The sequence below is a fragment of the Protopterus annectens genome, chromosome 3.part1, assembly GCF_019279795.1.
Source record: "Protopterus annectens isolate FY-2018-M chromosome 3.part1, PAN1.0, whole genome shotgun sequence".
Classification (NCBI taxonomy): Eukaryota; Metazoa; Chordata; order Ceratodontiformes; family Protopteridae; genus Protopterus; species Protopterus annectens.
This window is the reverse complement of record NC_056732.1, coordinates 1,402,619,784-1,402,645,594: the sequence shown is the minus strand read 5'-3', so window position 1 is coordinate 1,402,645,594 and position 25,811 is coordinate 1,402,619,784. Positions and strand designations below refer to the sequence as shown.

At 41.1% G+C, this 25,811-nt stretch overlaps 2 protein-coding genes across 6 annotated transcripts in view; both read left to right on the top strand.

The window, feature by feature from the left end:
• LOC122797791 (histone H3-like) overlaps positions 1-25,811 on the top strand; it is a 149,162-nt gene that overhangs the window by 45,891 nt on the left and 77,460 nt on the right. The gene's annotated exons all lie outside the window — the stretch shown is intronic.
• Positions 7,735-25,811, top strand: part of FAM83H (family with sequence similarity 83 member H) — a 1,342,513-nt gene continuing 1,324,436 nt past the window's right edge. The window contains exon 1 of one of the 5 annotated variants that reach the window (XM_044067453.1): positions 7,735-7,982. The gene's annotated coding sequence lies outside the window, so the exon portion shown is untranslated. Of the gene's footprint in view, positions 7,983-8,088; positions 8,112-8,793; positions 8,817-9,412; positions 9,450-25,811 lie in introns of those variants that run through there. The other 4 variants (XM_044067463.1, XM_044067462.1, XM_044067459.1 and 1 more) reach the window with 4 other exon arrangements.

Genomic DNA, 25,811 nt, shown 5'->3' with positions numbered 1-25,811 from the left:
GGAAACCCATATGAATGCAGGGAGGACATGTAGACGCTGCACAGAAGGCACCCCAGCCGAGAATCGTACCAGAGAACCTCTTGCTGTGAGGCAGCAATGCAAACCACTGCACCATCCATATATATATATATATATATATATATATATATATAGAGAGAGAGAGAGAGAGAGAGAAGCAGAGATCTTCTTCTCCATTCAGCTGCTCTCATTAGCGGTCACCACAGCAGATCATTGGTCCACAGAAAAAGTGGCAGTAGAGTTTTCAGTGTCAAGTTGCCAGCCCAGCACCCACCTTCCTCAGAAGGCACACACACACACACACACACACACACACACACACAGTTTTCTAGTTTCAGCACTCAAATCTGTTTCTTTGATCTCAGCACTTGTTCAGATAAAAAAAAATGTATCTGCTTTTACTGTACTTGTGTTTCTACCTACTTCATTTTACTTTTGCATCATCTTAAAAATACTCAATTGTATTTATTACTGCTTGGTGTAACTCATTCTAAGCCTTTTGGTTTAAACACTTGGGCTTCGGACCAGTTGTTTTGCACTGAGAGGGTTTGTGGTCTGCACTGTTGTGGCAGAACAGGTAGCTTACATCCTTCTAGGTTGGGAACTGCTGATTGAGGGCTCAGTGTCTGTTATTCTAAAAGTGTATTAATTCTGGTTTAAGCACTTGGGCTTTCAGGCCAGTTATTTTACATTAAGAGGGTTCGTGGTCTGCACTCCTGTGGGAGGAGAGGCTGGACTCTGCCCATCTGAGCTGGGAATTTCTGGTTAAAGGCTTATAGTGCATGCATATCTGAACTGCTTCTTACCGAAGTTGGTGTGCCTTGTTTGCTGTGGCATAGACTGGATTCGGGCCTGCTGGATCTAGCTTTGTTTGTGTAACTTGAGCACTAATCCAGACATTCTCTAAAGTATTCAATTGTATTTATTACTGCTTGGTTGTAACTTGATTAAAGTGTAGCTATCATTCTAAGTCTTTTGGATTAAGCACTTGGGCTTCAGACCAGTTGTTTTACATTAGGAAGGTTTGTGGCAAGCACTGTGGTGGCAGGACAGGTAGCTTTCATCCTTCTAAATTGGGAACTGCTGATTGAGAGCCCAGTGTCCAAGGGTATTAGTTCTGGTTTAGGCACTTGGGCTTCAGGCCAGTTATTTTACATTAAGAAGGTTCGTGGTCTGCACTCTTGTGGGAGAAGAGGCTGGACTCTGCCCTTCTGAGCTGGGAATTTCTGGTTAAAGGTTTATAGTGCCTGAATATTTGAACTGTATCTTACTGAAATTGGTACACCTTGTTTGCTCTAGCATAGACTAGATCCAGGCCTGCTGAATCTAGCTTTGTTTATATGCTTGTTGTTTGTTTGCTTGTTATTTCCCTGGAAGCTAATTCCACCTAATACGCGGCTTCTCAGCGATTCTGTGGATCACTAGTGATATCTGCATTGCTTACTGTACTAGTTCCTTGTTTCACTTGAAAGAAAGTTACTGTTTGTCGTTTTTGCATTTAGTTACTTGTAACACATTGCACTCAAGTTACCTGGCACTTGCTCACTAAAGCAATTATATAAGTCAGCACTAAAAATTAAAAGCACTACACCCTCACTCCCCACTGGCCCTTGTTTTCAATTATTAAGGAATTCCCAATATTATTCTAGCATGTCCACAGGTCAGTTGTCAATCTCCTCTCTGGTCCAGCTGGTGAATCTGGGAATCTTGAGCCAATGTTATAACTGCCTCATGTACACAGACAACCCTCTCCTCCTCCCACATAACACAAATACTTGCGAGAGATGCAGCTATTTAGCCAAACTGGAGGCTGAGCTCTCTCAACTCAGGACTGGCAAGACCAGACAGGAGGAGAAGTCAACTACACACACCACAAAACCAGCCTCACATAATGCTACCACACCACTGAATCAAACACATAAACACACAAAGACATACTCGGAGGCTCTGAGTAAAAATTTACCTAAACAGCAGAGGCCTTCAAAGCAGACACCCAAACAACTGATACCTCAAGACACCCCACAAGCAACACATAAACCACAAAAGCAGTGTGCAAAGCAGTTACAGCCCTTAAGGCCAAATACAACACCAAACATACTTGTCATAGGTGACTCCGTAGTCAGACACACTGACGTCCCACTCACCAGGCTGAACAAGGAGAGGGTCACAGTAAGCTGCCTATCGGGCGCTAGAATCCGCCACATAACACAAGCACTCGGGTCACTCCACGGCAAGTACAAATATGACACAGTCATTGTCCATGCTGGTGTGAACGACCTGAGACGTACCTCCCTGGACTACATGAAAAGAGACATAGAGGAGCTCTCTGATTATGTAGCCCAGGCAGGTATGACCCTGACCCTGAGCAGTATCCTTCCTTCACCAAGAATGATGCCACAATATAGAGACAAGATGATCAGCTTTAACAATTGGCTTAATGTCTGGTGTCATTCAAAGAGGATCCAGTGTCTGTCTGCCTGGGATGACATGCTTGACAAGCTACGCTGCTTCAAGGGATGGCTTGCACCTGTCACCCTGGGATTCCGGATATTGGCTAAGGCTCTTGCCACCCCATAGTGCCTTTTTTAGGCAAGGCTCAAATTCTAAACCTACCACCCTAGAAAACAAAAATGGGAAGAAACTGAGGGTAATGCTGCTCAATGCCAGAAGTCTAAATCTCAAAATGCACGCACTCGAGGCCCTTCTCAGTATGGAGAACATTGATGTCTGTGCTGTAACTGAAACCTGGTTCAAGGCTCCTGAAAGCACCCCGGCACTATTAGGTTTTACCTCATATTATGCGTTCCGGCCCCAAAACCCGGACCACACCACAAAAGGAGGGGGTGTATCCATATTCATAAAGGATACCCACACCTCCAGGTTGGTGGCAATGCACGAAGCTTCGGAAACCATCCAGGTGCAACTAACCATAGACAAAACTGCTCTACAAATTGTAGCATGCTACAGGCCACCCTCTCAAACTCAGGAACCCCACACAGCCTTCCTGAAGACACTGGAGGGTATAAATGTATCTCCAAACACCATCATATTGGGTGACTTCAACTACCCGAATATAGACTGGGAACATTACTCAAGCCCTAACTTTCTAGCCCAACGGTTCCTGGAGTTCATAAATTCAAATGCCATGGAACAGCTAGTCACTGTTCCCACGAGAGGAGAAAATATACTAGATCTCATTATCACAAACATGGGGACAAAATGCTCCAAACCGGAAGTATATCCCTCATTGGTGAGATCTGATCATAAACTAATCTCACTGGAAATCCACATCCCGCCCCACCCCAAACAAAAAGACCACAGTGAAGAACTTCTCTAAAGCAAACTTCACACTACTCAAGACTGGTGTGGTATCCTTCAAGGCCCCTGAGCCAGTGGAAACCACAACCCAAGCTGCGGAAGCCCTTACAAATGCCTTCTATGAACACCTCCAGGACTGCATGGATCAGGCAATCCCAAATAAAACCAAGACTCTTTCCACAAAGGGCAAACGTCCAGTCTGGTGGACCCCAGCCATTAACAAACTTTACAATAAGAGGAGAAAGCTATTACATGATAGAACAAAATCCATAAAAGGGAAGTCACCCTGATCATTATTAGTAAAAAATACGAGCACTCATAAAATCAACTAAGGCCAATTTTGAGAGAAAAATTGCCATGGATTCAAAGGACAATCATAAGGCCTTTTTCAGCTATGTTAGGAACCTGGGTGGAAACTCCCAGATATGCTCAGAATTAGTCCAAAATGATACAAAAATCACTGAACCCACAGACATTGCCAACATACTGGCAGACAGGTTCAGTGCAAACTTCATCCCCTAAAGGAGAGATAACTATCCCAGCAGAGTGTAGCCTCCCAGACATCTCAAATGCGCAGGTGAAAGCTGCTCTCTCTAAAGCTAAAAACACAGCATCAATGGGACCAGATGGTGTCCCCGGCTGTGTACTATACGAGCTAAATGATGAATTAAACCCGCACATAAGGCAGCTGTTTAATCTCAGCCTTACCACAGGATACGTGCCCAAGGAGTGGCGTACGGCAACTGTGGTCCCACTCCACAAAGGCGGTGCCTCTACGGACCCTGGTAATTACCGCCCCATAAGCTTAACAAGTCTAGTCTGCAAAGCTATGGAGAGGATCATAATGGAGCTCATAAACAAAGATATAGGGGACTTGCAGACATTGGACCTGACCCAGTATGGCTTCGTCAAGGGCAGATCATGCCTTTTGAACTTGGTCGACTTCTTCGAAACAGTCACCAAGGCCATTGATGAGGGAAAGGCAGTCCATACAGCCTACCTTGACCTTGCAAAGGCTTTTGACACAATACCCCACTCGGGTATTGTAGAAAAACTTACCAGCTTAAATGTAAACCCATATGTCACAAGATGGGTTGCAAACTGGCTTAAGGACAGAACCCACAGGGTTAGAGTTGCTGGCGCTATGTCAGACTCCAAGCCGGTCACAAGTGGTGTCCCACAGGGCTCGGTCCTTGGCCCCCTATTGTTCGGCATCTACTTCTCAGAAGTACAGGCCAACATGGGAGGACTTTGGCTGACAAAGTTTGCTGACGACTGCAAACTGGGCGCCATAGTGGAAAGTGCATCGGACACGGATATCCTTCAGAAGGGACTCACGGAAACAGATAGCTGGTGCCAGAGCCATGGCCTGAAGTTAAATGCCAAAAAATGTATAGTCATACCCTTTGGGAAAAACAAGGTAACCCCAAGCTACCATATAGGTGGCAATCCACTAATCACAGAATAGGTTATCAGGGACCTGGGGACCCAGGTTGACAGTGGCCTTTCTTTTGACACTCACGTTGCTAATGTGGTTAGAAAGACCTTCTACATTGCCCACCTGATCATGAAGGGATTCACATCCAGATCTAGTGAGGTCATTGTTCCCCTGTACTCTTCACTTATCAGACCAATGATCGAGTACAATGCCCCATTCGGGATGTATCTCACCCGACATCTGCAGCAATTGGAGAGACCCCAAAAGTTCCTCACCAAAAGGATAAAGGGACTCCAAAATCTGTCATATGCTGCCAGATTGAAGAAACTCCAGCTCTATTCAGTTGCATACCGTCTGCTCAGAGGTGACATGTGCCTGACATACAAGGCCATGTCCAACCCGAATTAATGGACATGCTCCACCTCAAAAATCCAAATCCACCAAAACCACTAGAGCAAGCAACTTAAACCTTAGCACGGATATAAATAGGACGTGCTGGAGGGATAGATTTATCACTCAGAGACTCCCTATGCTGTGGAATAAAATCCCGGTCCATGTGAGGCAGAGCACCTCGCTGGCTCTGTTCAAGAGAAATCTTGACCTGTGGATGGGAGATCGTAGGTTTATCCCGGGAATCATCTCTGTGTCACTGCTGGACAGAGGCACAACAAACTAATGGGCACAGTATTTTTTCATATAAGGGGTGGCGTAAGCCACAAAAATTTGGGCTAGGCTTATAAATGCCTTAGGGCAGATAGCCTAGTATAAACCTATGAACCTATGAACACACACACACACACACACACACACCTAGGGCTAATTTAGAATGTCCAATCTACATACAGTATGTCAGGGGAATGTAGCTGGAAACTGGAGCACCATGAGGAGATCCATGCAAACACAGGGAAGACATGCAGACCCCACACAGAGGGCACCCCAGCCAAGAATCAAACCATAGAACCTCTTACTATGAGGCAGAAATGCTAACCGCTGCACCACTATGCCACCCAGAAAGAAACAGATCTACAGATATTTATCTATCTGTCTGTCTGTCTATATCTCCAGATATGTGTGTGTGTGTGTGTGTGTGTGTGTGTGTGTGTGTGTGTGTGTGTGTGTGTGTGTGTGTGTGTGTGTGTGTGTGTGTGTCTGTGCATGGGTCTATGACAAATTATTGAAGTGCTGGATGTTCAATCAGCAAAAGTTCAAACTTAGTACTTTCAACATTTAAAAATGATGAAAAAGAGAAGCAAATTAAAAATATTTTTTATTTATTTTATTTTACATTTGTTTACCAGGCTAGTCTAACTGGATACATGTCCATTTTCAGTAGAGGCCCGGGGAGAAAAGCTCCTAGGTACATACAGCTAATTAACATATTTCTATCTATGAATCACACAAATAAACACAAAAATACAAAACATAAGCATAAACAGTACTAAATTACAGGATATAATAACAATTCTAAGTAATTTATCAGTATAGGATGCAGTCTTAACAGTAGATATAGTTGATATTCCAGGATAAAAAACATTTTTTATCCTTTTATACTTTCCTCTTACCATCCATACCTCTCAAATGTTAAGATTTTTGTAGAATGTCCAGATTTTTCTCTCATATTTTTGGCCTGTTCCTCATAGAATTTTGGTTTTCTTGCAAATCACTAGCAAATCCTTGAGGATTGAAGTCAGAACATAATGACAAGCCATTTGAGTTTCAGACTTCATACTCTTCTGAAAATGCATGCTAATGCAAAATCTGTTATTCTATCAGCTTTCTAAGTTTGTAAAAGCAATATTTAAAAATTGTCCCTATTTTTGGGCTTTTGTTTCCCCTTTCTCCAGATTTCTTGCTGTTAGAAGTTGAGAGGTATGTTACCATCCATTAACCCTACCACTAACTTTAGACATATTCAGTCAGAACAATCGTCAAAATAATCACAATCATTTATGGCCAGACAGACAACCAAACACCAAAGTTAAGTACATTAATTTTTGTTTATTAAACAATCTGTTATCCAGTTAAGGAAACAATCACTACAACTTGTAGAATGGCATAATAGTAGAAAAAAATCTCTATCGCACAATTCCAAGATGTGACACTCAGTCCTGACTTTTGGTCATTTGCTCTTGTGTAGTTTGTGTGTTCAACCCGATAGATTTTCTCTGTGTTCTACATTTTCCTACAAAAATGTGCTGCTTGACTATGCTAAACTATCTGCATGTGTATATGTTGCATTTACCAGATATGTTGTTCACAAATGTTAAATAAATAAAAAATAGTCTTTTTTTCAGCTATATATTTTTAAAAGCATTTACTGAGAGAAAACAGTGGCTCTTCCTTCCCAATGGAATAATGAAGATTTAGACCAAACAACTTACCTGTTGATTCTGTATATGTCAACCAAAAAGTGAATGGTTAGTAGTTAGCCAATAAAAGAAAAAAAAACTGTCAGTCTTTTAACTATGTAGCGTATTTGAACTCATGAATCAGAAAAAAAACTACTACCTTCAAACAGCAGAAATGGAGAAAGTAAGTGAAAGAAATAGCACAAAGTAATAACAAAGACAAAAAGGAAAAAATGAAACTCGAAAGAATTTTAATCCTTTACAACCAGGATGTGTTTAAATTTAATATCAGTCCCAAACATTAAACTCCTTGTCCTAGCTTGCTTATGGGCATAAATTATTATTATTTTTTTTGTTTTACCCTGTGCATATGCCAAAGTACTTGAAGTAAACATGGTGCTGACAAGCTTTGTCATGTTACAGTACTTTAGCTTCAAAACATTCAGCTAGACTTTCGTGTGTCAAAACTCTGTTTGAACTGACTACCCTGACCTGCCAGTCCCTCTGAGAAGTACAATAACCCCTCCCCTGCATTGGGGGAGTGTGTGAATGTTGGTGTTTTACAGTGACACCACAGGTAGGAGTGGTCAGTGAAGAATTTAGTGAAGGAAAGTCAGGATAAGGAATGTAAAGATGGTGCCTTTATCTGTAGGTTTATGTTTGTGTGAGAGTGTGTTTTTTGCCTCTCTCCCTGAGGCTTTGGAACAAGTCTTTCCAGGCCTTCTGTGTGTCTTTTTCTCTCTCTCTCCCTGCCCTGGGTGGAGCTCTGTTTCTCTTTCTGTCTGATACAGGAATCTAACCATTTCAGGAACAGGCAGGCAAAAGGGGAAGAGACCGTGTTTCATCCACTCACCTGAAAGGTAAGAACAAGGGAGAAAATAACTGCTTGTACATGTTCAACTTAGGGCTCAATGCCTTATTAACTGTAGATCTGACAGACAAAAAGGCTTAGGAAAGCAAACAAAGCCTTCTATTGAACTGAGACATTGGTATGTATGACAGAGAGGCAGAGACAGAGAGGGGGATGGATCAACTACAACGTGGAAGTTGTGTCAGAAAGTTGAACAACAACCTGGACTAAATCAGATTTACTTAAGTTGGTGTAAAAACATCTTCCCTGTGCAGAAACTACTCTACTGAATATTCTATGTTCTGATCATTTTCTTATATTTTACTCTTTGCTTTTTTAATTTGTTTTCTAACCTGTTGTGTGGATGATGAATGTCTAAGCTTGCAGCATGCTGCTGCTGTTTGAAATGGTAGGTTTCGTAACTTTGTAGGGTAAATAAGGTACAGCAACAGCTCCTCCGAGTGTTAGTGCCTGAGATTCTGTTTTAGTGCTTGAATGAATATTTTACTTAAGATTGTTCCATTTCTTGTGCATGTAGTAGTGGGTTTTATTATTTACATTTTTCTGCATAGCATATGCAGTTAGTGTGAATTATATGTTTGCTTTCAGTATGTAATTCTTGTCTTATCAGTTAACCTGCACACTGTAGAATGTTTTGTGCTATCCTGCCAAATAAATTTCATGCCTTGAATGCTGTGTTTCACAGAGTGTGGGTGTGAGTGACATCATCCTTGCTACCTCACATCTGTTATCACTCTAACCTTTCAGACTGAATATCGGCAGGTATAGTCTTCATCACATTGCTGTCAAGCAAGTTTTAGTTCTTTCAGGAAGGACATAGCTGGTAGGTTTAGGACTATGCATAGTAGATATGGGAAAATTAAAATGAAACTGTTTTGTTGTTGTGATCTCCAGCAAGAATTCAGATACAGGCATTGTGACATAGTTGCTTCCACTTCTTGCATTGAATCTTAATGGAGTTATAAGGTGTGAACAGCAGTTTCTCTTTTGATTAGCAAAACCTGACTCGTAAAACATTAAACTGAAGAATGACCAACAGTTAGGGAATAGTATAGTATTTACTAGGTCCTACAGGAGGGAAAACACGGCCCTTTAATGAAAGCTGGTGAACTGATGAACTCAAGTACAAGTGTTGTAAGCAAAGTTTGTACGTATTTATTTTTTTAAGAATGTAGCTTTAGTCATACTTGTTTCTTCCTAGCAGAATTTTAGTACAAGAACTCTCCATAGGGCTTGAAAAGAGCTTACAACTAGCTAGGCCCACGGACTGCTTTTTCTCTGTTTGATATCATCACAGCAGACCTGGGGGGTGGAGCAAGCCTGAGGTGAAAATGCTGTGACTGGGCATCTACCGGTATGCCTCCCCCCCCCCCCCCCGTCTTTCTCTCCTCTGTGTTGTGGTGTACCCTCGTCTATGAGAAACTCCTTTGATTTTGTTCAGTGTGTGCCTTTTCAGGTGAAATTAGAAGCTAGTGGTTTCAAGTACAAGCAATAATATTGAAAAGTTTTATTTTTCTTCAGATAATCTTGTTTGTAGGAGTAATTGCACCTGATGGAACATTGCCTCAGTGGACCTTACCAGTTAACTACTTAAAAAAACCTGAAAGAAAACAGCTGCCAGTTAAAAATCTGAGAAGAGTGGTGAGGCAAGCTTGTGTGCTAGGTTTGTTGCACCATAACTTCCAAGTTGAGAAAATCTTTGTGTTTAATCTAATTTGATTGTAGTGAGTGCAGTATAGGCCTGATTTAAGTAGGATCTATTTTAGAGATGGTCTCTCTACTCCTTGGGAAAGAATGGCAAAATCTCTAGGGTTACTGTTGTTAAAATCTTTTTAGTAGACTTTTTTTAGCTGTAGCCTACCTAGTGTTGCCTTTATGAACAGAACTGGAACTGTATTTATATACCTGAAGGAAAGCAGGATTGTTCTTCCAGTCCTGTCTAGTGTTGGCAGCTTGCAGAAGTTGCTTCAAAACCTTGGTTACCATTTCAAGAAGTACTAAAGTTTATTTATTATGCCAAAGCACAACTGTGATAATGTTTTATTGGCGTTTCTTTTGGTAGTCATTATATGAAAAGTTATAGGTGGGGGTGTTTGCAGTAGACACAAATGTATTCACATGCTTGAAATTGCTTACTGAATTAAACTGATTGGGGACCTGCTTTTAGACAATGAGTCCTTTTCAGTGCATGAGATTTTTTTATTTTATATTTATTTAAATTACAGTACTTTTGATTTCAGGTATCAGTGCCATGCCACCAGTGGTACAGGAAAATGATAAAGCCCTGTGATAATGGAGTGGAAACTATATGCTTGGAGTCGGTAGTAATTTTACTGCTTCCCTTCAGCCATCTTTACTGTTGTAGCTGCTTGGAGTTTTGTTGCATTTGCTGGTGTTCATACATAGTCTGTCCTGTTCAGCCACTGCTAAGCTAGTATTATTTACCAGAGCACTGGCATAGTTACTAAATTACAAATGTGTGTGTATTCTTGCATGCTGTGTTAAGCACATGATATATTGATTTAATATTAGCATGACTTCCTTCCTTTTAAGTAAGAGGTTTAGAACAGTTGTTACATGATATGCAATGCTCTTTTATAAGCAAGAATATACAAAGCCTGCAATGGTCAAATTATCTGTATATTTGCTTGCTTAAATGGAGAGACATCTTATCTACCCATCTGCATATTTTCTGTGCTTGCTTTTCATCTTGTTACATTACTTAGTTCTGAGGGCAGTTTATCCTCTACTCTTTCCATGAAAAATTACTTGCTGATGCCTGGTATGAACTTTGTAACCTTATCTAGTAGACGTTCCCTTCTTCTGCCTTGCATCTTAAGATGTATGCCATCACACTGTCTTCTTAGTGTCTTGTGTGCCAATATCACATTTCCACTTTCTCATCTCTTACTCTCAAGCGAGAATAGATTTAGCTCTCATAACTTCTCCTCATGCCATTTGTCTTCTATTAACTCTGTTATCCTGGCAGCATTTCTTTATATCCAAAGAGAGAAAAAGGTTCCGTCTTGAGTTAACTAGTTATCTACTACAAAATGAATCACAGAAACAGCAAAAGAAGCAGACTGGAACTCACTGTGCTTAAAAAATATTTAATCCAACCTTAAAACACCTTGTTTTATATGAATTTTTCTCTTTTTATATGGCAAGCACTTTCACATCTACAAACAGATGCTTCATCAGACCATTAAGTAACTGCTACACAGAACTGATTTAAACATGCAATATAACCTATCCGCATGTACGGTTCATATTCCTTTTATTCTTGAAAGTAAAGGATGGAACTTTCCCAACAGTTTGTCTTGTCCTGTCATGCACTGTCAAGATATTCCATTTCTTCCTCACAATATTACAAATCTGAGACATCTGATGTAAAAGTAATGCATAATCTAGAATACTTGTTCGTCACTTATCTTTACAGTAGCATATTTTTTCTACACGCCTTTCTATGAAGGTCACCAACTAACAACCACACCATCTATCCTTTTAACCAGTTTAATATCTAAAAAAAGTGACTTCATCCTTTGAAAACTCCTTAGTGAAATTAAGAAAACTAATAGTGGAATGTAAATAATCCAAAAAACTCACTCGTACAGCCTATCAGAGGTACCTGTCCGTAGAAGAGATATATCGTCCAGGAATCACTTATAGTACTTGATATGCTGACTATAGTCAGGAGTATTGAGGGCGACAGTTGACTTCTAATACGCCTTCACTTTGTTCACATAAGAGTTGGCACAGGACATGCCCATAGCCACTCCAGAACCTAGTAAATAATACATTTCTTTAAACATGAAAACATTTGTTCTCTAGTATTAATTCCATAAACAGTACAATAGGAGAGTACGAGGCGAATACACACTGTTTGTTTGTATTAAGATACAACCTGACAAAATCCAAGCCTGTGTCGTCAAGAATAGTTAGTTGTAAAAAGTGAACATACATCTAATGTTACAAAGAAATAATCATCAAACTGACCAGCACCATCTACATAAGCAAGTATAGACTCCAAGAAATCCTTTTTGCCATTCAAGGCAGTACTAGAGGCAGATAATACTGGTTTCAGCTGCGATTCAACAGTGGTAGAAAGTGTCTCAGTGAGCCCCCCCCCTCCCCGAGACTATCTGTCTCAGTGGTGGGTCATGCAAATGCACATGTATTTTGGGTAATCCTTGAATGACTGGAGTCATAGGATGTTCAACACACAAGTACTCGTACAACTCTGATGTAATAACCCTATACATAAGACTGTCATCTAAATCTGCTTTCACTCTGTCAGTAATACAGTCTGTGTCCTTCTTTAGTATGCTACGATGTGTGGATCCATCCCGAAGCATCTCTTGCATATTGCTTTCATACTGTTGCCAGTTAATGACCACTGTTGGTTGTTCCTCCTTTATCAGCCGGATGTATAACAATATGTGGATGGTGCTGTGATTCTGTCAGGGCCATTTGCTCGCTCGTGTTTTGTTTAGGTCACCATTGGATTAAACGTCTGAGAAAGTACTCTAAAATGCATCCCGTAACATCTATAATCCTGTGATTTATTGGGCCCTGGCTTATTTGAGTTATTTCCTAAATGGTTATTACTGTGCTGTCTTGGTCAGGAAAGTTGTTTTGTTTTTTAAAGGATGCAAGAAAACTAAAGCTAAACAACAGCACTATTTCTTTCCTCAGTCATGGTTTCTGTTCAAGACCTCGCTGGATGAAAAGTTTGTGTGGGGAAAAAAAAAAAAATACACAGCATACATGAAGTTATGGCTTCTTGAAGAAGCTGAAGAGTAAGGCAAAAGTAATGTGCTTAGTAGAGAGAGCCCAAGATGGGGGGGAAGCAGGGGAAGACTGGCATGTGTGTGTGTGTGTGTGTGTGTGGGGGGGGGGGAGTGGCTGAAACAGTAGGTCTAGGGCACCATTTCATCCAAGTCCTGACATGTACACAGAGTTGCTGCACAGTGTCATTGTCGCAACTAAATGCCAGTAACTGTAAATGTCCCTCTGTGAGATGGGCCAACGTAGTGTGGTTCATAGGCCTGTTGTAAGAGTTTTGTAGCAACTGGTGGTGTGTGTACTACTAAAAGTTTGCAGCACAAATTGAAAGGTTGCTTAGAAAGGGTAGCAGTGACAGGGTGATACTTAGATTGGAAGTGCCTTGGGGCACTCAACTTCACATCTGCTGGGGGGTCCCCAAAATGCTAATACTGGCCCTGAAGCAGTCGCCCAAAAGAAAATAGCATCCTTTAATTTGGAGAGGCAGTTTGTGATGGCAAATAAACTGTTCCTCATCATCTTGGATGAGAAATAACCCCAGCAATGCTCTTTAGTGAAATTATACTGTGGTGCTCATGCTGAGCAGTGCTGCAGTGGTAATGGGGGGCGGTGTTTATATCCTTGTAGACAGGCTGATGGAAAGTGTGATCAACAGCCAGTAAAAAGGTGGGTAACTTGGCAGTACACCAGCTGTGTGCCACACTCTCTTGTTACAGTAGTCAACCTGTGTCATTAAGTAGAATAACTGTGTAATTGCGTTGTTTTTGTGCGTGTCTCCAAAGCCATTTTAGCTAATACAGTTGGCAGTGTAATTATGCATTCTGTAGTTAACTACCGCTGCATATCACTGCCTCTGAAGCACTTGATACAGACTGGATGAGCCGCTCTTTGTAAATGTTGCCATGTATTGAACAAGTGTCATAAGCTGTGTTGTATTGTCTGATTCGTGTAAGTGCAATGAGCATGTAAGGCTATCTAGCTTTGAGGATCTGAACTAAAACAGGAATCTTGTTTACTCAGCACATAGTTGTTAGAGGCATTGTATTTGCCTGCTATTGTCTTTGAAATAACTTGGTCTGTATACCATGTGTCCAGTTTGAAAGCATGCAGACAGGGTAGGTGAAACTATAGTGTGGATAACAACAGTTTTCAGGCTGATTCTATTACTGTTGCATGAAACATTTAAAGTTTAGACTACACAAAATTCTTTTGAGGCAGCGACATGGGATTTGTGAGAAATTCTGCCCCTTGAATTTGCTATGTTAACTGACTTCTATTTTGTACCACTACTCAATTATTTGCGTTACTGTGACGTAAGATCGTAAAGGTTGCCTTTGTTTGTTTGACCTCATATTTGTCAACAGGTATTATGAAATGGACTCGACAAATCTGAGTCTCTTGATTTATTTTATTAAAATAAATACACTTCTGTACTGACATGCATTATGTCTTTGTATTTCATAACTGTTTAAGTGAAAAATCTGTCCAAGTGAAATGTACTGTAAAAAAGGGACAGAAGTACCCATTTGTGTTGTGTGCATCAGGCTGTTCCAGCAACGCTTTTGTGAACCATCATTAACTCGAGATTGGACAAATGCTTGCACAGCTTGTTAAATATAGGCAAATGTGTGGCAAGTTAATCAGTCTTGCTTAAGTGGGTCTCATTTTAAACAGTTGAGTTGGAGGTTCGTATACTGGTTAAGGTCTTCAGCTCATACACAAGGTACAGAGTTTGATTTGAAAGAGAAATTGGCTAGGCTTAAAAAGGCAGCTAGCTTAGTACTAATCTATGAATGATTTTATGAAGGTGCCTAGTTCATAAATGGCATTATTCTAAATACCAGAAGAGAGATGCCGCCCTAGAAATTTGTTGAAATGTATTACAAAAAAAAAAACTGAAATTTTTTTCTCTTTCTCTCTCTCTGTGTAAAGAATACTGTATTTGGTTTGCTTGTCCTCCAGAGTATAAATGTACTTCACAGGGTCAGTCCAGATCAGTATAGCATACGGCATTTGCAAGTGAAAGTGCAGCTAGTTTATTCAATGCAGCTCAGACTGACTATCTGAGAAGCTGTTTCTAATATTTATTTCTTGGCTTTATTGACTGCGTATTTTCTTTGACTAGCCTATTGGTGGCATTTTGTTGTGCTACTTGTCACTGTTATGTTTGGCAGATTTAAGTAACATTTTACAAAGATTTTGAAGTTCTTTTACAAGGAAGAAAAACCTTGCTGACATGTTGAGCAAATGAAGTGATCACAGATTTATTTGTTTACCAAGTTGATAATGAGTGAGATCCATGATAACCAGCATCTCTTTCTCAGGGAGCGATGCAGCAACGTAATTTAGTCAAGTAGCCATTGCCATATGGGTATATAGGCAGGCGTATAACTTGTAGACCATGGTGTACACTTATTTACTTTGTTCAGTAAAGTTTGCTACACTTTTTTGTTTTTCTTTTTAATTTATTACATTAGCCAGTCATAAAGTCTAATTTTAAAAAGTGTATTTTTTTTTATGCTTTCTTAGGCCTGTCATTTCGGGATTTTTTTTTTAACGTAATGACAAAGTATATTCTATCTGAAATGTATTGTGTGTGTGTGTGGGGGGGGGGGTACATTGTTGCAAAAACTGTGGCTATGCCCCTGAAGGGTCTATGACAACACATCAAATAGGTAAAATATCAAACGGCTGTAACACCAAAAATGCCGTTCATAGATATCTGTTTTTAGAGATCACGGTACAGTGAAAACCGGAGAATTTGCCCTTTCCTCACTGTAGTGCGATCTCAGAGTTGGTATATGTATTTAGCGGGGGGGTGTGGGGGGCACAGCCCCTGCCCCCACTCCCCAAAACGATTTTCTGTGAACGGCATTTTTGGTGTTACAGCTATTCAATATTTTACCTATTCGATCTGTTGTCATAGACCCTCCCCCCGCCGAATAAGAGTAGACAAAGTTGTAAACATCAAGTGTCCAGTTCCAACAATTTCCCGCCATGGCCTTTCACTATTTTGCTTGCTTTTCCTAAACCAGTTTTGCCACGATTGCAATACTACCCTGCCAAAAAGATTAGTTGTGGGATCTGAGTTTCACTTTTTGCCAGTTTAATTTCTGATTACACCTTATTGTTTCACTTTCCAAATATCAAGTGGAAATATTTGCAAAAATGGCAGAGCAGATGGTTTAAGGATAAGTCTGTATTTTCTCACTGTACACATAATGGATCCTTAAGACTTTTTTGGTTTGTTCCTATGTTCATAAATGTTTGTATTTGTATAGTGCTTACCTAAGTTTACTGTAGCAGTTTTCAAAGTTACATTCTAGCTGCCTTTAAAAGCACCTAACTTGGGCTAGCTTTTCCGTGGTTGCAGTGCAGATTTGGCAGCAAGCCGTTTTGATGCATGGGAGGGGCCCTATGTGAATGCATTTGTGTGTGGGGAGCAATAATGTTTTTGTGGCATTTGTGTTTCGTGCATGTGTAGTTGTACAACTATATATGTGGGCAAGTATGTAATTTTATATTTTTATCAGTAGAGACTGCTTCGCTGCCCAACTTTTTGGAATACAGCCTTATTTGTCAAGTGTGAATTGGTACCCTTAGGTGATGACAATTCTGTTCACATCACTTACGTAGGAGAACAGGTGGTGTTACAAGATCACATTTCTGCTGGGAGCCATGTATGCTCCCATCCATAGCAACAGCATGCTGCGACTGCGGATAGTACAGTATAGCTGCTGCGCGGGGCATACAGTGGATGTTAAACGTGCAGTACAGATGAACTGCATTAGGTATTCATGACAGTCTGGCACAGAACTGATCACTTTCCACATCACAGAATACACACTTACACAGAGGAGAGGAGGGGATGTAGCCCCTGTATGTATAGACTTGCATATCACTGTGCACAGACATCCCACCAAGTATGGGTTCATTACAGAAACAAAGCTTCATATAGCTGAAACATGTCCGTAGTGGAGGCATGTAATGTGTATGGAGTGAAAATGCTCTGTAATGGGTTGGGTGCGTCAGGTGTACCCATAATATTCACGCACATCTATATTTTCTTCTCCATTGGTGTAGGGACGTAGCTTCCCATAATTTGACACCCTGCTGAACACTTTGGGGGTGATGTACTGCACCTTATGGCATATGGTCCATGGGATGCTGTACCAGTTTGTACATTTGCCCAGTGATAGATCAGTGAAAAGTTCAAGTTTTCTGGAATGTAGCATTGTGATATTAGCTGGTGTTTTCTGGAATGTAGCATTGTGATATTAGCTGGTGTATCTCTTCATCTGTATACATTGCACAGCAAACCCTTTCTTCACATGTTGATGCCTGCATACTTATTACAGGATTGGGCAGTACCTTTCCCCAACCATAAATGATCTTAGAATGGTGTCTTAGGAGTGGTGGCTAGCCTTCTTGACATTTTAAAGCAAAATAAATGAATAAACTTGCAATGTTATTTGTTTTTATGCTGATAAAACTATAGTATTCAATACTTTAGAATCCTCTCTCTGCCAAGAAGTAGTGCATTACAAAGGAATTAGTTTGCAAGATGCATTATTGGTGTTGATTCATTCTGGACTACTTTTGTGCCAAATCCAGGAGGCTGACAGAACTGTTTACAGTTTAAAGTGTGGGCTGGACCTACTCATTTGTATATAACCCCTCACTTCCTCAATCTCTATATCCATAATGGAGTACCTAAGGTATAAAAAGCTATGCTCATTCTCTGAGACTATCATTAATAAGGAGTTTTCTAAATGTAATTGCATATACTCGTATGTCTTTGTTTCCTCTTTTATATTAATTATCAAAAGAAATGTTATGTAGTCTGTCTAATATGAATGTAACTTACTGTCAATGTGGAGCTTTTCTCCCCGGGCCTCCGCTGAAAATGGACATGCATCCAGTCGGACTATCCCGGTCAACAAATGTAAAATAAATAAAAATAAAATATATTGATCAAATGGTAATGCAGCATGACACCAATGTTGCCAATGTTAATAAGCAGGCTGGTTTAAATATTTCAATTTTAAATGGTGTAAAAGTTTGATATGTCATGACTGTTGTAGAGACTGAGCATTAACACAAAAATGACATTTTTGATGTGAATGTTTTGTTTTTGTGGCCTAGTCTGTTTTGTAGTCCTTTAATAATTTTCATTGGAGTTTTCCTGTGTCAGATTGAAGATGCATTTAGTGACCCAGTGTTGTGTGTGTGTGTGTGTGTGTGTGTGTGTGTGTGTGTGTGTGTGTGTGTGTGTGTGTGTGTTTTTCTTCAAATATTTTTTATTTTCTTGTGTGGATGTTACAAGATCCAGTCATTATATCGGATCGTTGGGTTTTGGGTACATCATGTATCGAGAGAATTTTCAGTGTTGCAACAAAAAATACACCAACATCCAATTTACGCTATGTACAATATAGTGTTACAGACAGTCAATTTCTAGTTAACATACTGTTTCAATACAGACCTATATAGAACAGAGGTGACATGAAGCTCATGTGCAAGTGCTTTTGTGCCCTTTTTCATTTAACAATTTTTCAATCCACAGTCAGCTAATCTTTCAAAATATGATCCAGGAGAGGACTCCAATATTTTAGGAAATAGGAATGCTTAGTTTGGTTATTCGCTATATACTTGTGTGCTGATTATATACTTTATTGCCATACTTCTGAAGCCCTCCCATGTTAGTTTGTACGTTACCCAGAATTGGTTAGATGAAACCAATCTCACTAGAGAGAAGAGAGTATTTAGAATGTGTAGGTTAAACTTGGGTACTTTTTGAGAGGTAGTGACCCATTGTTTCTGATTTCATGTGCGCACTGTTATCTGTAAACTCTTGCATGCTTTTGTTTGCCAGCTGTAGACATCACTGAGGTTGCACTGTTTGCCAAGTACCATTTGATGGCATGTGCTGTGTCTTGCCCCTCTTGATTTATGGCCGCAGAAAGAACAGAAGCCATATAAATGAAAATGAGCAACCCTAAGGTTAAATACAGACTTGTTTGTTGTGGCTGAACTCAAACCTATTTTTCCTGTGTTTTTGCTTCCCTGCTTTGAATTGCTGCTCTGCAGTGCTGCACAGATAGCTTTGATGAATTAATGGACTCTAAGGGCACTTGGAACCTTTTGAGGTCCAGCTGCTGCCAAAGCATGTTACTTAACCAGTGCTTGACAATGACATTGTATTCAGGATTGTTCTGTGTCTTATTAACTCTTCAAAACTACTGTATTTGTGCTTTTGAACTTCTTTTACAATGAAATAATTGCAAATCTGTTGTGGTTATTAATATTGCAACATAAAAGTGCTATTTAAATGATGCAAGTCCTGACGTAAAGGCTTAAAAGCCAAACTGCAAAATGAAATGTGAGAAAAAGAAGGGTCAGTCTTCTGCATTGTGAAATGAATAATGCATACAGGCAAACATATGGCATGCATGGATGTGTATATAAAAAAAAAAAAAAAAAAAAAACCCACATACACGAAAGTGGAGAGAGCCCAAATCCGGGAATTCATATACAAAACTGAGTAGGTTTGCTCTGCTTCTTGGAAAACTTCTGCTGATTTGTACTCCTGTATCATAGTGGCAGTCTTGCATCAGAGTGCAGTTTAATCATGTTTGTTTGTATGTCATTTCCCTTGTATGATCTAACACATCATTCTCTCGGAGCAAATCTTCAGATTTGCTGCATGTTGAGAACATGTTTAATATGAAGGCTTCAGAAATAATTTGCCAACCAAAGAGTGTGACCTTTTTGAATTTTTTTTTTTTTTTGTTGTCCCTCTAAGGATGACGGTCATTATGTTCATAAAACTTATCTTCTTGCACAGCATATAATCTTAGTGTCTTGCATTATCATATCAGACAGACCCTATTGTTTGTTCACAGGTTTGCTCCAATTCAAATAAGCCACATACCTAAAATGTATTCTCAAGTTACTAAGTGCACTGAAGCCTGTTTTTTTTTCTTTGAGCATAAGACAAGTGTGTTACTGTTCATGAATATAGAATCCAAGGGACTTGAACATGCGAGTTGAAGTATGTAACTTCAAGGTTAAGATAGCAGCAGCCTAACAGATAAGTGGATGATAACTATTCTGGTAATAAACGGGTCTCCTAGCATTTAAGGGGTTACCATTTTTGGAATATAAAAGTACTCCCGTACAGAATTTTCTACACTGTTAATTTACTAATGGGGAAGAAGGTCAAAAATCAAATTACTCAGTTGTACCACCCCAGTTATGTCACATTAAGACTAGGTAAAAACAACATTAGAAAAAAATGAATAAAGACAAAAATAGTGATTATCTTTGTGTTTCACTGTTGCAGGCATTACATTTGGGTTATCTGCATGCAGGTAGCCCTCAGTTGGCCTGATTACAAAGTCTTGGGTCTTGTCAGTTGCTGTCCCTTCTTCCATGACGTCAGGTCGGCAGGGGTATAAAACATGCAGCTGACGCCATTACATCAGTCTTTCTTGTCATGCGGGTCATGCGGTGCCCAAAGCAGAAGCAGTTCGCAAGTGCCGGTCGGCAGACTCCTGAAATTTTCGTTTTCGAGTTTCAGAACCAAAGTCTTCAACTAAAGCTAAGTACCCCGTTGGGGGAACTTTTTCTTGCTCCTTACCGATGTCAGCAAAAGTTAATAATTGCATTACTTGTGGAAAGCAAATAAAGATTTTCATTTGTACTGTATTCCTTTCCTAGGCCCTGACAATGACGTACCTTGCTGTTGGTTTTGTGCTTTTATTTGATCAGCACACTGTCTGTCGGTATATTTTCACCTCTAAATATTTCGGTTCTCAGTTTAATTATCCGGAAATGTTGTCGGTTAGCCATCCGACTACTGGGATTCAGAAAAAACGCAAAGATAAAGACAGAGGCCAAGGTCCAAAATTACCGACGACGCTTCTCCTAAGCCAGTCGCCAGTTTGCTGGTACTCAGTGAGGCTTCTTCGCAGCCCCTGATACCCGCTACTTCTGATTCGCAGGCCTCTACTGAGATGCATTCGGAGTCCGGTATGCCGCAAGATGCTTCAACTATGGAACCTGTGGATGTCTACCTTGGATGGGTCCGGAGCCGCTGTGCAGGCACTGGCTTCTCAGGGTGGACTTGCATATTAAACTGACGCCTCCTTCTCCACATAGGCCTAAATCTTGAACCATGCCTATAAAACCTGACTGATACTACAGGGTCCCTGAGTCACATAAGTTCCTTTTTAAAAATCCTATTGCGGATCCAGAGACTATTTCATAGGGGCCCAAGGGCATAAAGACTTCTACTGCTAAAAGTCCTACCCCTTCTGATAGAGACTCCAGGGTGCCGGATAGATTGGATAAGAAGGTTTACACTTCTGTACCCTTGGCCATTAGGGCTTTAAACTCCCAGTTTCATATGTTAAGTATCGGCAACATGTTATTGGATTGCTTAAACAGAAAATGATGCTAATTCCTGACTGTGTGGAAAATTGAAGAATTACAGTATTTAATGCATTTTGCTGAGCATGCTTTGCAATGTGGTTTTGATTCATTAGAGGCCTCTTGCAGACCTGGGTCTGTGCTCAGAAGGCATGCTTGGCTTAAGGAGCAATGTTTGCCTGATCATGTTGTATCTTTCGGCTTTTCCCGGTTAGGGGTCGCCACAGTATGATTGGCAGTAGATTTTTACGCACAGAGTTGCCAGCCCTGACGCACAGCCTTCAACGAAAGTACGCCCATTCATGCATGTCTCCACACAGAAGATGCTTTAGCTGAGAATCAAACAGGACAATGTCTTACTGTGAGGTGACAACGCTACCACAGCACCACCACTGCAGCATGTTAAAGCTAAATTATTGGATGCTCCCTTAAATCAGGATCGCCTGTTTGGCAACAAGGCTGAGGAAATTCTTAAAAAAGATGGAAGATAAAGCTAAATCTATGCAAACTGTTAAAGATTTCTTACAAGTTCATCCTCTTAGATTTAGTAGGCACTGGCCCAAGAATTGGTCCTTTCCAGCCAAACCCAGACACAGCAAAAACCCCAGGTTTCAGTCCCAGGGGACACACAGGACTAAGCAGTGGGGGGGCCTCCACTTCCAAATCTGGGAGTAATAAGACTCCCCCCTATGGTAAACTGTTTCAATGACTTCCTTTTTAAAATTTCCAAGCACTTACCAACTGATGCCCCTTTGGGGGGAAAGATTGCTCTTCATGCAAAGAACTGGGAACTCATTACCCAGGACAAATGGGTTTTAAATAGTGTCCCACGGATACAGATTTCACTTCCACACGTTGCCAACACCAAGTGGGTGGCTGAACCTACCCCCAAATCAGTGGGCAGAGGCCCAAAAACAAGTACTTTCTCTCTTAAGCATGGGGGCTATTCAACTGGTACCAGAAGAGGAAAAGGGACAAGGTTTCTACTCAAGACTTTTCCTGGTACCCAGAAAAGACAATTCATGGCGTCCTATCCTGGACCTGTCTACTCTAAACACCTTTTTGGAGATTCCAAAATTCAAGATGCTGACTCTTCACCATTTACTTCCTATGCTAGGCAAAGATGCCTGGTTGGTAACACTAGATTTAAAAGAAAGCATACCTGCACATCCCAATCGAGGAATCTTGCAGAAGATACCTATGCTTCGAAGCAGGCTATGCGCACTATCGGTTCTCTGCACTGCCCTTTGTGAATACCTTGGGTGCAGTAGATAAGCCAAAGTGCCTAGCTCCAGTTATTGCATTTTGCAGGCAAAGAAATATTCAAATATACCCATACCTGGACGATTGTCTAATTCAGGCAGAAAGCCAGGACATGCATTTGAATCCATCTAGCCTTTGTACGAAGAGTTCTAACTTATATGGGGTACACCATAAATGAAAAGAAATCACACCTGGTACCCTGTCAAATTATTCCTGGGAGCAAGCTTGAATACAACTTCCCAGATGGCTTACCTCATGCCAGAGATACAAATTTCTTTGACAACCTAGTTCAAACAAGTGGCCACAAAAACCCTGCTATCTGCAAGACAAATACTGCAAGCCTTGGGGTTCATGGCTTCCTGCATTCTTCTAATTCCATATGCAAAACTGCATATGAAGAAACTACAGTGGTATCTAAAAAGCCTATCAGGATCTAGAAGCAATTATTCCTATCATAACTTGCCTACGCCTAGAGTTCCTCTGGTGGGCAGAGGCCTGCCACCAAAACAAGGGACTACCTTTCACACCACCCCCTGCCACCCAAACCCTAGCAACAGATGCATCAGACTATGCATGGGGGGCTCACCTGGCAGGGAAGTGCATTCAGGGCAAGTGGAACCCAAGTCAAATGCACCTGCATATCAATCAAAAAGTAATGTAAGCTGTACAGAATGCTCCAACAGCCTTCAAGGACCACATTCTTCCAGGACAACTAATGGTAAAGACGGACAATACCACTGCTATGTGGTACATAAGCAGGGGGGTACACATTCTTGCCCCCTCTGCAGACTAGCCATGGCATTGTGGAACACAGCCTTGAGCTACCAAGTGCACCTACAAGCTCAATTCCTGTCAGGAAAATTAAATGCACTGGCAGATGGACTAAGAAGAATCCTCATGGACCCACACGAGTGGAAACTGGAACCAAGGATTTTCAATATGTTGACAAGCAAATGGGGGAGTCCAGGTATAGACCTGTTTGCCCCTCCCCAGAACTACCAGTTGGACAGATTTTGCACAAGGACTCCCCACAAACGAGCCTGGAAAGTGGATGCTCTGTCATTCAGCTGGAAAAACCTGTCAGTCTATGCCCCCCCCCCCACCTCTGCGCTCCAAAATAGTACTAAAAATCAAACCGGACAAATCAAGGATGATTTTGATTGCTCCAGACTGGCCACGCCAATACTGGTACCCCCTCCTGTGCAGTGTCATGGTTATCTCCATGGCACCTGCCTGAGACTCCTTCCCTGTTGTCTTTAGAAGGAGAACCAGATTCTGCACCCTCGGCTTCGAACACTGAACCTTGCAGCCTAGCTAATTACAAAATCTCTCCTTTACCTTCCCTCAGTAAACCTGTGATGGATATCATTTTAGAGGCAAGGAGGCCTAGTACTAGAAAGTCTTATGCTGAAAAATTGAAAAGATTCTGTGCCTGGAACCAGTCTCAAGGGATGAGCACAGCAGTGCCCAATTTACCTCAGATTTTACAATACTTAACTGAGATGCTTCACAAGGGCCTGTCTTTTTCCTCCATTAAAATCCACGCCTTGGCCATTACATCTCATTATAACACAGAACCCTCCCCTCTTCTCTCATCCACTGCTCAAGCAGTTCCTCAGAAGGGCCAAAAATTTGACACCACCCAGGAGAGCTCCAACCCCAGCCTGGGACCTTGACATTTTGGAGAAACTCACTCTAACTCCTTTCGAGCCAGATGCTACTGCAGACTTAAAATTTCTTGCTTGGTAAACAGTTTTCCTTTTAGCAATCACTTCAGCTAGTAGGGTATCCGAATTACAGGCCCTTATGGTAGTGGAGCCGTTCATCGTCTTTCATGCGAACAGGGTGTCCCTCAGAACCAATCCATCCTTCATGCCCAAGGTGGCATCCAGTGTGGCTCTTGAATCAGTCCATTCATTTGCCAACCTTCTTTCCCAATCCACAGAACAAAGGGGAACGGATACTGCATTCCTTAGATGTGCACAGACAACTCAGATTCTACTTAGACAGGACTAAACCTCAAAGGAAATCTGAATTACTGCTGTTGGCATTTGCTGCAGGGGCAGAGGAGAAGGCTATTTCAAAGCAAACCATTTCTAAATGGATAGGCCATTGCATTCATTTCTGCTGTAAGCACCATGGAAAAACTATCCTCCAGGCGATCGGACCTCACTCCACCAGAGACACCCTAGAAGCTGCTACCTGGAGTTCTGTACATACTTTCACCAAGCATTATCATTTGCCAATTTTCTCTAAATCCAGAGCTGGCTTTGCCATTGCAATCTTGCTGGGCCTTATAGCTGATCCTAATGCTATCTAAATTTCTCCTCCCAACCATAGTTTTGTGAATCTACCCAAATGTAATGAGTGCAACAGTGAAACACGAAGAATATAGTACAGTTGTGTGCACTTACCATAAATGTAGATGTTGGAGTGTATTCACTGTTGCAGTCCTGGTTACCTTCCCTCCAGCCCCCTAACTTATTTTGGCTATATCTCTACTTTCCTTTACAATGCTTAAAAGCCTTTTTGGTGTATTTGCTTTTTTGTTGGAGGTACATCATTCTACTCTTTGTATTTAATTGCTCCCCTTTAGGGGGGCACCTGACATCTGGGGCAAGAAAAACTGATGTAATGGCATCAGCTGCATGTTTTATACCCCTGACGTCATGGAAGAAGGGACAGCAACTGACACAAGACCCAAAACTTTGTTAATCAGGCCAACCTGAGGGCTACCTGCAAGCAGATAACCCAAATGTAATGACTGCAACAGTGAATACACTCTAACATCTACATTTATGGTAAGTATACACAACTGTACTTTCACAGATAAGTACTAGGTTAACTGGCTAGGCTTAAAGTCTTGCCAAACCTCAGCTGCCTATAACTATAACTATAACAAACACAGCAGAAGACTATCAGAACTGAAATAAGAAATCGGAAATCCATTATCCTGTCCAAGTCTGATGGCACGGAGGCAAGGCATCCTTCAGTGCCTCTGGCAGTCAGACCTCAGGAATGACCATGAGGGATAGGATGAAGTGGCTAATGGATGATTTATCCCTGGCAGAGGGTGAGGAAGAGTTTGCAGCTTGTGTGACTCCTACTGGAGGTGAAGAGTTGTACAAGTCGACAGTCTGCTGTGTGACCCAATGCCCTCCACCTATAAGGTGGATGCATGCAGCAAGCATATTTGTTAATATTGCATATTACTTCGGGAGGTAAGGTTAATGAATGACATCATATTATACTGGCTTCTGCTACTCACCATTGGGTCCTTCATCCCTGGTTCTCATGATTATACCACAGGTCTGATTCCCAGAATTGTTGGGAGTAG